General features: G+C 40.5%; 1 pseudogene; it reads left to right on the top strand.

Moving 5' to 3' along the window:
• The first annotated feature begins 226 nt into the window (after positions 1-226).
• LOC119245627 (26S proteasome non-ATPase regulatory subunit 12-like) lies at positions 227-11174 on the top strand (annotated as a pseudogene).
• Positions 11175-15538: the final 4364 nt, after the last annotated feature.

Here is a 15538-nt window from a genome sequence, read left to right as displayed (position 1 = left end):
TACTTATGTGCCAGAAGCCATGCTAAATTAAACACTGAAGACTTAGAGCTAAATGAGAGAGTCCCTGACCTCAAGGAGCTAACGTTCTAGAGAGGGAGACAAGTAAATACAACTAACATAATGTGACAAATACAAAATAATCAAATGTTCAAAGTAGCACATATGACATAAATAATTGGTGGAATTAGCGAAGATTTCCAGGAGGAGAGAGCTGAGTTTGACAGACATGAAACAAGAGGAGTGGGAAAAGGTAATTTCTTACAGAGGGAGTAGCATCTGCAAAGTCATCCAGATAAGAACTAGCCTGGTATTTTTAAGTAATTATCAACAATTCTGATTGTGTAATACAAGTGCTTAGAGAAGTAGACTAGTTAGGAATGGTCAGGTGAGGATCTCTGGCTTTATGGTGTAGGTGACAGGAAGCCACTGAAGGATCTTCAGGAAAAAGACATAATCAGATTTGTGCTCTAGAAGAATTATTTTGCAGACCACATAAACGAAGTATTTGAGTTGACTAAGACTAATTGTGAGAGTATCGACAAGACTTGTAATCAGGTAGTGATGACAGGAAAGGAGAAAGGGGAAGGGAGGACCGAGTTGGAGGTAATAAAATAGGTAGGACTTGTATCTGATTAGATATGATGGAATATAGTGTAGGACTTAAGCATGTGAGCCAGGGGTTTAGGTTTTAATCCCTGCTTTCTAACTGCATAACCTCGAACAGTTTAGCCAGATTTTTTCCTCATCTGTAAAACAGAAGTGATAAGACTTAAAGCTACCTCCAGGGCTTTTATGAGAATTCAATGAAATAAAATATGTGCAAAATAGTAAGCATTTAAATAAATCGGGGAGGGGGGGTTTCTGTAGGAAATTCAGGTAGAGATGTCCAGCAGACAGCTAGAAATATTGGCCTGGAGCTTGAGCATATGATCAGGGTTAGAGATAGAGAATGGAAGTCATCAGCATACAGTATAAAAACAAAATGTGAAGAGGCAAGGACAGAAGTATTAAAAATTGGTGAGAGGGCCTCCCCGATGGCACAGTGGTTGAGCACTGGGTTGCGAAGCTGCCCGCAGCCTCTGCAGTGCCGGTTCGATCCCTGGCCACCGGGCGAGGGTCCCACATGGTGCGCAGACCTCTCCTGTCATGCCCGCTGCTCCCCTCAGCAGTGTACTTCCTTGTTCTGTTCCCCGCTCTGGCGCTGGTGAAATCTCTCACCCTCCCGCACTTCTGACTATACCCAGTGCTTGTATAAATAAATAAATCTTAAAAAAAATTGGTGAGAGCACAAAGTGTTGAGGAAAGTGTAAATCCATACAGTATTTCTGGGAGACAAATTGGCAGTATGTATAAAAAAAAAAAAAAACTTGACATCTAGAAACTTGTAATACTGGTTGTCTCTGGATAGCAGAACTGGAGAACAGGAGTCAGCGATAGCAGAGAGAGTTGTTTTTCATTTTCATTTCATTTATGTTTAATGACTTTTTGAATGTAATTTTTTTTATTTTTATTTTAATTTTGGGGGTTATATTTTTGCTCCTCCTTCACTCACCTTCCACCAAAGTTCCATTGCCAATGTCATATTCCATTCCTCCCCATCCCTTCCTCACTCACCCTCCCATTCCCTCTGGCAATCAGTGTATTTTTCACAGAGTCTAAGATATTTTTGCTGTACTTTGCCAGTTTTTTTGGTTTTGGCATTTATAGTCTGAAAATGAGTGAAACCATCTTTCACTTTGTGACTTATTTCACTTAACATAATCACCTCATGATCCACCCACTTTATGCCAAAAGACACGGTTTCCTCTTTTTTTTTTGATAGCTCAATAGTATTTCACTGAGTCTATATTCCACAATTTCTTTATCCAGTCATTTGTCAATAGGCATATATGTTTTTTCCATGATTTTGTAGCCATATTTTCCTAACTTATGGATTTGTTTATATGACGAGTCTTACAAAGGGTTAGTGGGTTCTATATTTTACACTTTGTACCTCAGTCACTTTCATTATAAAATTCAAAATAAAATTCAATGTTGGGGCCTCCCTGGTGGCGTAAGGGGTTAAGTCTCAGCACTATCAAGCTTTTGGCAGCCACTGCAGCACAAGTTTGATCCCCAACCAGGGAGCTAACCCACATGGCACAGCAGACCTCTCCTGTCTCACCCACTGCTCCCCTCAGCAGTGTATTTCAGTAGATCTGCCTGTTCTGCTCCCCACTCTGTTTCTGGCGAATCCTCTCACCACCACCCCCACCTCTGGCCTACACCCCAGCTCTTTTATGCATAAATAAATAAAATTTTAACAAAATAAAATTCAGGCCTCCCTTAGTGGTACAGCGGGTTGAGCACAGCGCTGTGAAGCTGTCCGCAGGCTCCACAGCACAGTTTCGATTCTCGGCTGGCCAGGGAGATACCCACATGGCGTGGCAGACCTCTCCTGTCTTGCCCGCTGCTCCCCTCAGCAGTGTTTTTGGTCCATCTGCCTGTTCTGCTCCCCTCTCTGTCACTGATGAATTCTGTCACCCCCCACATCTCTGGCCTGTACCCCAGTTCTTGTATAAATAAATAAATCTTAAAAAAAAATAAAATTCAATGTCATGTGTAAATTTGTGTAAATGGCCAAAATTCAAGGTTCTCCTAAGTAACCATTTTAAATAATGATCTATACTAGTTGATATGGAATGATGACCACAAAAAAAGTGAAAAAAGCTGGTAAAAATATTGTCATATGATGCCATTTGTATTCTTGTATATGATATAAATAATTTTTAAAGACTAAAAAGATATAAATAAGTGCTAGCAATGGTTACCTATGTGTTGGAGTCTATGTTTTTATTTATGATTTTTTAAAGGTTTTGATGTTTAAACAATGAACATATGCTTCTTTTTTCATCAGGAAAAATAAAACTACTTCCACTTAGAGAAGAAAACACCCAAAGGGCAGGCACAAGAAAAGAAGCTTGTGGCCTGAGAAGTAGGAGTGATCTGAAAGGGAGATAAAATATGTTTCCAAAAGGAGCAGGTAAGTGCTTAATAGTTTTTAATACAGTAGAATGGTCAAATAAGATAAAGTCTGAGAGGTGGCCACTAAATCTGACAATTACCTAAAAGAGAGTAGTTTCGGTAGAGCACTGGAGGTAGGACCCAGACTGCAGTGGATTGAAAACTGAATCAGAAGTGGGGAAGAAGAAATATTCAATAGAAATTATTCTCATGAGAAGCTTGCCTAGGATGGGAGCGCACTACCTAGCGGGCAATGTGTTGTCAAAGAAGGGCTTGTTTGTTCATTTTTTAAAAAAAGTCAATTGGAATATATTTTTTCCAAATTATGTTTATTGAGCTAAACTAGGTATGTATCTTTGTATCTGCTCTGAGGGTTATAGATTCAAACCTCTACAAATGCATACTTTCACACCCTGCCCACCACCAGTGCCCCCACAATCCTCCACCATGTTCCCTTGGATCTCTTCCCTCTCCCACTCCTACCCCACCACTATCACCCTCTGGTTGCCTCAGTTTTACAGTTAGAGAGTTTACTACTGGTTGGGTTTTGACTGACCCTTTGTTGTGTTGCTCTGTATTCTATATAGAAGTGAGACCAGTCAGTATTTGTTTTTCTTCTTCTGACTTATTTCTCTTGGCATTATCCTCTCCAGTTCCATGAGACTTGAATCTATTTAACAGCTTGGATGTAGGGAAGGATTTTATAGAAATTGAGTAGTTGAATATACAGGCAAGTAAAGGCATAAATAAGACTTAAAAATCAAATAGCCCTAGGAAAATTGTGCAGGTTCAGTACACAATGTAGGGTAATATATGGTCCTTTTTATTATTAAGAGAAAGATTTGATAGGATGGAAAGCAGAAAGTAAAGGGTACTGAACTAATTGAATCTTTTGCAGGAGGGCTAAGTCAAGAGACACTCAAGCAGGGACCATGGCAGATGATGACTTGTAGTGGGCTGATGGGTGCATTGTCAAGATGGAGGTGGACTACAGCACCATAGTGGACCAGCATCTGCCAAAGTGTAAGAAGCTAGCCAAAGAAGGAAGATGTCAAAAAATCATTGAAACCCTTCTCTCTTTGGAAAAACAGACCCGCACTGCTTCTGATACGGTGTGTACCTCCTGTATCTTAGTTGCAGTAGGGAAGATGTGCTTGAGGGTAAAGAATGGGATTTACTTAATGAAAATATTATGCTTTTGTCAAAAAAGACAGAAAAACAAGCTGTTGCAAAAGTGGTTCAGCTGTGCTGTGCTTACAGTGGGGCAATCACCTTCCGATCAAACTTTGATTAATTGGTATTCTACAAATGGTTACAGAAGGAAAGATTTATGTTGAAATTGAGCATTCTCTGCTGACTAAAACATTAGCCATTATAAAAAAAAATGGTGACAATGAAAGAGGCAATCTCCATTTTTTTCCCCTTTTTTATGTTATACTTTATTCTTTTTATTTGTGGTAACATTAGGATTCTCCCCATCAAGTATTGCCACGTAGGTACCTGTCACCAAATCACCCATAGTCCACCACCATGGCCCTTTGTGCTTCCTTCCCTCTTTGTTCCTACTACACACACACACACACACACACACACACACACACACTTTGGATGCTTCAGTTGTATTGTCGGTTTTTAAGAGTCAGCTTTTTAGGTTGTCTTTCTCTAGTTCTTAGTTTGGTTTCTCTATAATTGCACATATTAGCGACACCATCTGGTATTTATCTTTCTCTTTCTGACTTATTTCACTTAGGATTATCTCTTCCAACTCCATGCATGTTGCTGCAAATGGCATGAGTTTAGTTTTTTGATTATTGAGTAATATTCTATTGTGTATATGTACCACAGCTTCTTTATCCACTCATCTATTTGGGGACACTTAGGGTGTTTTGATAACTTGGCTATTGTAAATTATGTTGCTATGAAGATAGGGGTGCAGGTTTCCTTGGGAATTGGTGTTTTTCTATTTGGGGGGTAGATATCTAAGAGTGGAATTGCTGGGTTGTATGGCAGATACATCTTTAGTCTTTTGAAAACCCTTCAGACAGCTTTCCATAGGGATTGGACCAGTCTATATTCCCACCAACAGTGTAAGGTGTAAGAAGTTTCCCTTTTCTCCACACCCTTGCCAGCATTTGTTGTTTCTTTTCATTCCGATGTGAGCCATTCTCACTGGTGTGAGATGGTATTTCATTGTGGTTTCATGTGCCTATTTGCCATTGTATGTCTTCTTTGGAGAAGTGTTTACTTAGATCCTCTGCCCATTTCTTTTCTTTTAAGATATATTTATTTATGCATACAAGAACTGGGGTACAGGCCAGAGGTGCAGGGGGGTGAGAGGATTCACCAGAGACAGAGTGGGGGACCGAACAGGTGGATCTACCGAAATACACTGCTGAGGACAAGACAGACAGGAGAGGTCTGCTGCGCCATGTGGGTAGCTCCCTGGCAGGCCGGGGGATTGAACTAGTGCTGCAGTGGCTGCAGATAGCTTCACAGTACTGTGCTTAACCCCTTGCACCACCAGGGAGGCCCACTCTGCCCAGTTCTTAATTGAGTTATTTGTTTTCTTTTTGTTGAGTTGTATGAACTCTTTATAGATATTTGATGCCAGTCCCTTTTCAGATGTATGGTTTGCAAATATTTTCTCCCACTCCATAGGGTGTTTTTTGTTTAGTTGTGGTCTCCTTTGCTGTGCAGAAGAGTCAGCCTCCATTTTACAAGAGCTGCAGGTAGAAATATATGGGTCAATGGAAAAGAAAAAGTTAGTGTAGTTTATCTGAGGGCAAATGAGGCTCTGCCTGGCTGTGAAGGATTACATTCATATACAAATCATCAGCAAGAAAATTAATACCAGATTTTTCTGGGAAGAAAATGCAAAGAGATTAAAGTCAAAATACTAAGACAATGATTCGGCTAAATCAGTATGAGGGGTCTTATTTGTCTATGTGTAACCACTACAGAGCAATATGCAGTGCTCCCTCTATACAAGCTGAAAGCAAAAAGTGGCAACAGGCCCTGAAAATATTGTCCTTTATGTTATGTTGACTCCTTTTGATAATGAACAGTCAGATTTTGTTCACTAAGTGGTGACAGGAAGTTAGAAGTAATTGCTAAGTATAAGCATCTTTTAAAACTTTTTACCATAATGTCCTACATTGCTGCTGGGAGTGCAAACTAGTCCAACCACTATGGAGAGCTGTCTGGAGATTCCTCAACCTGCTAAAAATGGAGCTACCATACGACCCAGCAATTCCACTTCTAGGGATCTACCCAAAGGACACAAAAACTTTGATTCAAAAGAACACCTGTATCCTTATGTTTATTGCAGCACTATTTACAATAGGTAAAACCTGGAAACAACCCAAACGCCCAAAAATAGATGATTGGATCAAGAAGATGTGGCACATATGCACAATGGAATAGTATTCAGCAATCAAAAAAGATAAACTCATGCCATTCGCAGCAACGTAGATGGAACTAGAAGGAATTATGCTCAGTGAAATAAGCCAGAAGGAAAAGAAAAAATATCGGATGGTTTCACTTATAACAGGAACATAGGGGAACCAAATAAGACATCAGTGTAAAAAATAATAACAGTACAAAACACAACGAAGCAAAAACGGACAATTATAAATCAGAGACGTACTGCAGGGGAGGAGGAGGGAGAGGGATCAGAGGGAGGGCGGGAGGGAGGAATACAGGGGACTGAGGTGATGGCGCGCGGGTGCATTGGTGAAGGAAACTCTATGGGGACTAAACCTGAGGGGGCGGGGAAGCAAATATTGTTTAAAAATGAAAAATGATGTAAAAAATAAAACTAATAATAATAATAATTTTTTAAAAGACCTAAAAAATAAACATAAATAAATAAATACATAAATAAAAACTTTTTACTATCATGGAGTTGATGTATTGCTCCACACCTGTTGAAGAGTATGTAATGGAATTTTTAAAAATTTAAAAAAGGTTCTCTGGAGCCTCCCCCCTAGCGCAGCGGTTGAGTGCTGGGTTGCGAAGCTGCCCGCAGCCTCTACAGCACTGGTTCGATCCCCAGCCACCCGGTGAGGGTCCCACATGGCGCACAAACCTCTCCTGCCGCCCGCTGCTCCCCTCAGCAGTGTATTTTGTCAGTCTGCCTGCTCTGCTCCCCACTCTGGCTCTGGTGAATTCTCTCACCCTCCCGCACTTCTGACTGTACCCAATGCTTGTATAAATAAATGAATAAATAAATCTTTTAAAAAAATAAAAAAATAAAAATAAAAAAGGTTCTCTGGAGAGTCCTGCAGCTGATGTTTTTGTTTATACAGAGGAAGATTAAAAAAAAAAAAAGGGCCTCCCCGGTGGCGCAGTGGTTGAGCGCTGGGTTGCGAAGATACCCGCAGCCTCTGCAGCGCTGGTTTGATCCCCGGCTGCTCCCCGGCCACCAGAGGAAGGTACCACATGGCGTGCAGACCTCTCCTGCCGCGCGCTGCTCCCCTCAGCAGTGTACTTCGGTCCTTCTGCCTGCTCTGCTCCCCGCTCTGGCTCTGGTGAATTCTCTCACCCTCCCGCGCTTCTGACTGTACCCAGTGCTTGTATAAATAAATTTTCAAAAGAAAATTAAAAACAAAAAACAAGTGAAAAGACTTGACGAATAGAGTTGTTGAATATAGTATTAATATAATGGTCAAGTATTAAATGAGGACAATAACGAAGAGGATGGCACAAACTTCTGGATTTGTTAGTAAGTGAAAGCTTTTTCTCTCAAATCTAGAGTTAACAAGACCATATTTTGCTAGACAGTTTGGCAGGAATTATCAACTTCCAGAGACCCAAGGATCCAAATAATTTGTTAAATAACTGGTCTCAGACACTGAACTCCTTTATGTCACTAGTTTTTTGTTATTGTGGTGGTGGTTGTATATGCGCTGGATTTTTTTATTGTTGTTGTTGTCTAAATTTAAAAGATAGTGAATAACTATTTGCAGATGATATGATAATATATATAGAGAACCCCAAAAACTCCACAGAAAAACTAATTCAAGTAATCAATCAGTTCAGTAAAGTGGCAGGATACAAAATCAACACGCAAAAGTCAGTAACCTTCCTATACACAAACAATAAATCTGAAGAAGAAGAAATAAAAAAAAAAACATCCCTTTTATTATCAAAACAAAAAAAATCAAATACTTGGGAATACATCTAACAAAAGAGATAAAGGACCTATACAAAGAAAACTATAAAACACTATTAAAAGAAATAGAAGAAGACACAAAGAAATGGAAAGACATCCCCTGCTCATGGAATGGAAGAATAAGCATTATTAAAATGGCCATCCTACCAAAAGCAATATACAGATTCAATGCTATTCCAATCAAAATTTCAATGTCATTCTTCAAAGAAATAGAACAATTATTGACGAAATTCATATGGCATCACTAAAAACCCCAAATAGCCAAAGCTCTCCTGAGAAAAAAAATAGAAGGGAATGGAGGCTTCACACTCCCAGACCTCAAACTATACTACAAAGCCATAATCATCAAAACTGCATGGTATTGGGACAAGAACAGACACACAGACCAATGGAATCAAATAGAAAATCCAGAAATGAACCCACAGATTTATGGTCAACTAATCTTTGACAAAGGAGCAAAGAATATGCATTGGAGCAAAGAAAGTTTGTTCAATAAATGGTGCTGGGAAAACTGGGTTGCTACATGCAAAAGAATGAAGCTTGACCACTACCTCACACCATACACAAAAACCAACTCAAAATGGATTAAAGAACTAGACATAAGACCTGAAACCATAAAATACATAGAAGGAAATATAGGTGAAACACTACATGATATGCACATCAAAGACATCTTTACAGACACATCACCCAAAGCAGTGATAGTGAAGGCAAAGATCAACAGCTGGGACTACATCAATCTAAAGAGCTTCTGCACAGCAGAAGAGATAATAACAAAAACAAAGAGAAACCCCACCGACTGGGAGAACATTTTTGTACACAACACTAATGATAAAGGACTGATCACAAAAATCTACAAAGAGCTGATGAGACTCAACAAAAACAAAGAAAATAATCCAGTCAAAAAATGGTCAGAAGAGCTAAAAAGAAACTTCTCTGAAGAGGAAATGCAAATGGCCAACAGGCATATGAAAAAATGTTCAACATCACTTGTAATCAGGGAAATGCAAATCAAAACTACCATGAGGCCTCCCCGGTGGCGCAGCGGTTGAGCGTTGGGTTGTGAAGCTGCCCGTGGCCTCTGCAGAGCCAGTTCAATCCCCGGCTACTGCCTGGCCACCAGAGGAGGGTCCCACATGGCGCGCAGACCTCTCCTGCAGCCTGCTGCTCCCCTCAGCAGTGTGCTTCAGTCCTTCTGCCTTCTCTGCTCCCTGCTCTGGCTCTGGTGAATTCTCTCACCCTCCCACACTTCTGACTGTACCCAGTGCTTGTATAAATAAATAAATAAATCATGTGATCACCCAAGAATTAAAAAAAAAAAAAAACCTACCGTGAGATACCATCTTACACCAGTGAGAATGGCACATATTAAAAAAACTAGCAACAACAAATGTTGGCGAGGATGTGGAGAAAAAGGATCTCTTCTACACTGTTGGTGGAAGTGCAAACTGGTCCAACCACTGTGGAGAGCTGTGTGTAGATTTCTTGACCTACTAAACATAGAGCTTCCATATGATCCAGCAATTCCACTCCTAGGGATTTACCCAAAGGACACAGAAACATCAATTCCAAAGAGCACCTGCACCCCTATGTTTATAGCAGCACTGTTTACAATAGCTAAGGTTTGGAAACAACCCAAATGCCCAAAAATAGATGACTGGATCAAGAAGATGTGGTACATATACACCATGGAATATTACTCAGCATTCACAAAAGATAAACACATGCAATTTGCAGCAACACGGATGGAGCTGGAAGGGATCATGCTCAGCAAAACAAGCCAGAAAGAAAAAGAAAATACCGGATGGTCTCACTCATAGCAGGAATCTAGAAAACTTAAATAAGGGACCAGGAAAAAGAATAACTATAAGAAAGAAAACATCAAAATCAACAAAAAAACTATGAACCAGAGACACTCCATGGGGGGTGGGGGGTGGGGAAAGGAGGGCTTGGGGTCAAAATAAGGGGGTTGTAATTGTATGGGGAATATAAAAATAAAATTTAAATAAAATTTTAAAAAAATAAAAGAGTGATTAAGTGAGGCCCCTTTAAACCTTTCACTTCCATGATTTCACTGTTAACTTTTAATTTTCAATTGATGTAAGAATATATTACATTTCTATTCCATGAGTATTCAAAAAGTTGTGTCATAACTTACGCAAATACATTTTTCTATCATTTGAAAAAATCCTTTGCAGTAATAATAAGATAACAGCTGTTACCAGCTGGCATTCATGCATTTCACACACACACACACACACACACACAGCCTCTATGCTTTTCATGCGAGTTAGAGAGTTTCACAGTAAACGAGGGATATTGGCCAAGGCAGTTATCCTCTGTACTCAATTATGGCACACACACAAAAAAGTCAATACTTCTTGCAAACAGGTGACATCAGAACTTGATGTGAGCTATGCTCATTTTCCTCACCATTAGGTTTCCTTGACCATGTCATTCTTTGCAAAAGGAGTCCAGAGTGGGAAAACATGAGAGATTTAGGATCCTTGAGTTGGAAGGAATCTCATTAGTTTATCCTCCTGCCCGTACTAAGATTATACTGTACCTGAATCAAGTAAACACCTTTCTATCTTCCTGCCCTTAAATTTTTCCCAAGGGGATTGCACAATCTCCAACTCAATGTTATGCAACATACTGACAAGAACTTCTTTCTAGTCTCTACTCAGTCTGTCCCAAAGAAATGGCAAATCAAAAGTCCCTGTAATTTGGGGTGTTTGGTGGGTCAGATGTCTGGAACTACAAGGAGGAAATTAGGGGAGGGTCTGAGTATAAAAGAGGTAGCGCAGAGAGAAAAACTAGAGAGCCGTGCTCATGAAATACAGTCTCAGGTAATGTGGATACAGAAATTAGCTGCTTTTTTTTATATGGGCCTCACTCTTTCCACACACTCCCATTCAACTGCCTACTACCATTAGTGACTTCTCCCCTTTTTGAAGTTCATTTAACCCTAATTTCACCTGCACCTCTATAGGGATAGTCTTTACTTTAAACTAAATCCCTTCTGAAAGTTGTCAGTTCCTTCCCTATGCTGATGAAGTGTCCTTTAAATACTCAACTTACCTACTTAAGTTGATGATTGTATTTATTTTACTAAAGTATCTCTGGATAGCCTAGGGATGAGGGCAGCCTGAGAGAAAGTGATGTGGCCTAAGTGCATGAGGTCTATGCATGTTTATCAGGGGTTGCTAAAGACCTAATCCTTTAGCTGACAGGAGTCTGGCCTCCTGCTTCCATATAGATTAGTTAATTGCATAATGAATTACCTAGCTACAATAAAACCTGGAAAGATAATAATGTTGCAATTAGCCAGCCTTCTTCCCTTAATAAAAGCTAACATTTATTAAACATTTACTATGTGCTAGGCACTCTTTTAAGTACTTCATATATTTAACTCAGTTCATCCTCAAAATTATCCTTTGACTTATATACTATTTTTTTTATAGAGGCATGTTTTATTTATTTATTTATTTATTTATTTATTTATTTATTTATTTATTTTAAAGAAGCATGTTTTATTTTATTTTATTTATTTATTTGTTCGTTCGTTTTGTTTATACATGCACTGGGTACAGTCAGAAGCGCGGGAGGGTGAGAGAATTCACCAGAGCCAGAGCGGGGAGCAGAACAGGCAGAAGGACCGAAGTACACTGCTGAGGGGAGCAGCGGGTGGCAGGAGAGGTCTGCGCGCCATGTGGGACCCTCCTCTGGTGGCAGGGGAGCAGCCGGGGATCGAACCGGCGCCGCAGAGGCCGCGGGCAGCTTGGCAACCCAGCGCTCAACCGCTGCGCCACCGGGGAGGCCCAACTTATATACTACTTTTATATCTGCATTTTACTGATGAGACACAGACAGATTGAGCAACCTACCAGAATCACACAGCAAATAAATGGCAAAGCCAGTATTTGAAACCAGACAGTCTGATTTTGGAGCCAAGGCTTTTAACCTACCTCTCAAAGATTCTTTTACCCCTGTATGTCACCACAAAGGGAGTAAGATGGAGGAAAATATTAGAAAAAGAGGAAGACCCAAAAAAAAATGCATATATGGTGGGAAGGGATAAAATGTTACTAACAAATTCTTACTAACCTACTTGTGTAAGTTGCCTACCCTGCCTAGAAGTTGTTCTTCATCTGTTTGGTCTTTAGCCTGAATTTGTTGTGAGTGTTGAATTTTATCTTCTTAATAACTATGAGAACTTCAAGCCTATTTAATTTATGCCCATCCTTCAAAGTCCAATGCAGTTCCCACCTTCTCCACAAAGCCTCTATATCCATCTAGTCTGTATACTTTTTTAAAAAAAAATTTTTTACAGACTTATTGTTTGCAGTGTTCTTTTGGCTCTGACCCTCATTCTTAATTAGCCTTGTGTGCATTTATGTCTCATCTTACCAACCATACTGTAAACTCCCCAAGGGAAGAGACTAAGGCTTTTATTTCTCTTGCATCTTGCATCCCCGATAATACCTAGCAGGGTGTATTACAAATAATAAGCACTCAGTAAATATTTGTTGGTTGACCGATTGAAAAAGGTCAGAGACTACATCAAATCATGGTCAACCCCTGCCTCATTTAGTGAAGAACTGTGCACTCAATGTGTACTCAATAAACATTAGTAATGATTACAAAATCATTCAAAAAAGTCTTTATGGAGTTTCTATAGTATGTAGAGAATGGTGTTGTGGGGATATAAATAAACAGAACACATAACTTCTGCCTTTGAAGAGCTTAGCTGAGTTTTCTCTCATTACAATGCGTACTATATCCTCTCTCTGAATTCCTGCCGCATGTGAAGTTGGGACCAGTTATCACTCAATTATTCTGTCTCCCCCAATTTGATCATGAGCTCCCTGTAGGAAATGGATAGCACAGTACTGGAAACATAATAGAACCACAGAATTGGAAGGGATTTTAGAACTCTCCCTGTTGTTAAACGTCCCACACAATGCAAGAACCCTTTTTTCAGCTGCCTTGATCCAGTTCTTATTTAATTATATGCTTCCAGAAATTAACCAAACTAGGAAATATATGAGAAAGAGTAGGTTTAGGTGCATTTTGACTAAGTGCAGTTTAATGAAGTTGTTAGACAACCAAGTAGAGACAAACAGCTGAAATCCAAATCCTAGTCTCAGGAGAGAGATCCAGGCTGAAGATAGAGGCTTCTGGATCTTGGGCATAGAAGTGGTAATTGAAACACTAAGATTCCGTAAGACTACTACAGACCAGAAAAGAAAGGGGTCAAAGTCTCTGATAATTCCAGTATTTGGAAAATGAGAGAAGAAATTCAGTGAAGTGGGAGAGCTGGAATACAAAGGAGTTTTAAGAAGAGGTTCGTCACCACAGCCAATGAAGGATGGTGCAATGAAATTAGAGGGGATAAGACTGAAGAAAAGGGCCTCCCCGGTGGCGCAGCGGTTGAGCACTGGGTTGCCAAGCTGCCCGCAACCTCTGCAGCGCTGGTTCGACTGCAGCGCTGGTTCAACTGCAGCGCTGGTTCGACTGCAGCGCTGGTTCGATTCCCGGCTGCTCCCCTGCCACCGGAGGAGGGTCCCACATGGCGCGCAGACCTCTCCTGCCGCCCGCTGCTCCCCTCAGCAGTGTACTTCGGTCCTTCTGCTTGCTCTGCTCCCTGCTCTGGCTCTGGTGAATTCTCTCACCCTCCCGCGCTTCTGACTGTACTCAGTGCTTGTATAAATAAATAAATAAATCTTTAAAAAAAAAGAAAAGACTGAAGAAAAAAGTATTTGATCTGGCAACTAAAAAGTCAGACCTTTGATGACCTTAAAGAAAGCAGGCTCAGAGAAGTAAATCTGTTTTTTTCTTACAATTGTTCCCCCTAATGCTTAGCACAATGCCTGGCTCACTACTTATTTGATGAATAACTGAATAATTGGATGGATGAATTGTAGGTCCTGCCAAAAACAGCAAGTGATGGGAAAAAGTTAACAAGTTAGCCTTTCTTTTCGGAGCAAGAGGAGAATATGGGTGGTAACATAGAGAAATGTTAAGGTGAAAAAGAAAGAAGTCAAGGGCTATAATTTCCCCCCCAAAAAATAAGAAATAAGCTCAACAGGTTCCACTCTCAGTATAATGGAATAAAACCTTAACAGAAAACAACAATAAACTCTGGACAAAACACATGCTCCCACATGCGTCCATATGCAGACACATACCTAAAAGCTCCAAAGAGTGATTAAAAAGCAGGCAGATACCAGAGGGAATAAGGTCAATGAATAAGGTCAATGAAATGGATAAGCTCCCATTTTTCTAACTTTAGCCTAAGGGTAGACTGCAGTCACCAATCTCACCACTAGGATTTATTTTGTTAGCCAAAAAAAAAAAAAAAAAAAACAGGACAGGACCTGGGGCAACCACAGTATCTAGAAAGTGAGGGGATATTTCAGAAAGTGATCGTAAAGAAAGGAGTGCTCAATTGTACATATAAACTCTTTGCAAGACTTATCCTGACCATGGATGTATAGAGCAGGCTCAAAGAAGCTTCCATCTAAGACTAACAATGGAAATGAGGTCCTCCCTGGTGGCACAAGGATTTAAGTCTCGGCACTACCAAGCTATCGCCAGCCACTGCAACACGAGTTCAATCCCCGGACAGGAAGATAACCCACTTGGCGCAGGAGACATCTCCTAAGTTGCCCGCTCCTCCCCTCAGCAGTGTATTTCATTGGATCTGCCTGTTCTGCTCCCCACTCTGTCTCTGGAGAATCCTCTCTCACACACACACCCCGCACCTCTGGCCTACACCCCAGTTCTTATATGCACAAATAAAAATAAATCTTTAAAAATTCAAAAATAAAAGAATGGAAATGAGATTTGAGCTGCCACTCATCACAGACAAGGCAGAGGTTTCAGTCTTAATCTAACCAAGTTAATTGACTATTGAAACAAATGCATGCATACTCTTCAGAGGAATATAACAGAAACCAGGGTCTCCTCAACTTAGCATTCACAATATCCAGGAAACCCTCTAAAATTACTCAATGGGGCCTCTCCGGTGGCACAGCGTTTGAGCGCTGGGCTGTGAAGTTGCCCGCAGCCTCTGCAGCGCCTGTTCGATTCCTGGCTGCTCCCTGGCCACTGGAGGAGGGTCCCACATGGTACGCAGACCTCTCCTGCTGGGGCGCTGCTCCCCTCAGCAGTGTACTTCGGTCCTTCTGCCTGCTCTGCTCCCAGCTCTGGCTCTGGTGAATTCTCTCACCCTCCCGCGCTTCTGACTGCACCCAGTGCTTGTATAAGTAAATAAATAAATATTTTTAAATAAATAAATAAAATTATTCAATGTATGAAGAATCAGGAAATGTGACCCATTCACAAGGGAAAAGACAA

Source organism: Talpa occidentalis, unplaced genomic scaffold, assembly GCF_014898055.3.
Source record: "Talpa occidentalis isolate TD23 unplaced genomic scaffold, MPIMG_talOcc4v2.1 talOcc4.15, whole genome shotgun sequence".
NCBI classification, from domain to species: domain Eukaryota; kingdom Metazoa; phylum Chordata; class Mammalia; order Eulipotyphla; family Talpidae; genus Talpa; species Talpa occidentalis.
The sequence above is the reverse complement of the archived record's forward strand: the minus strand, read 5'-3'. Positions and strand labels throughout refer to the sequence as shown.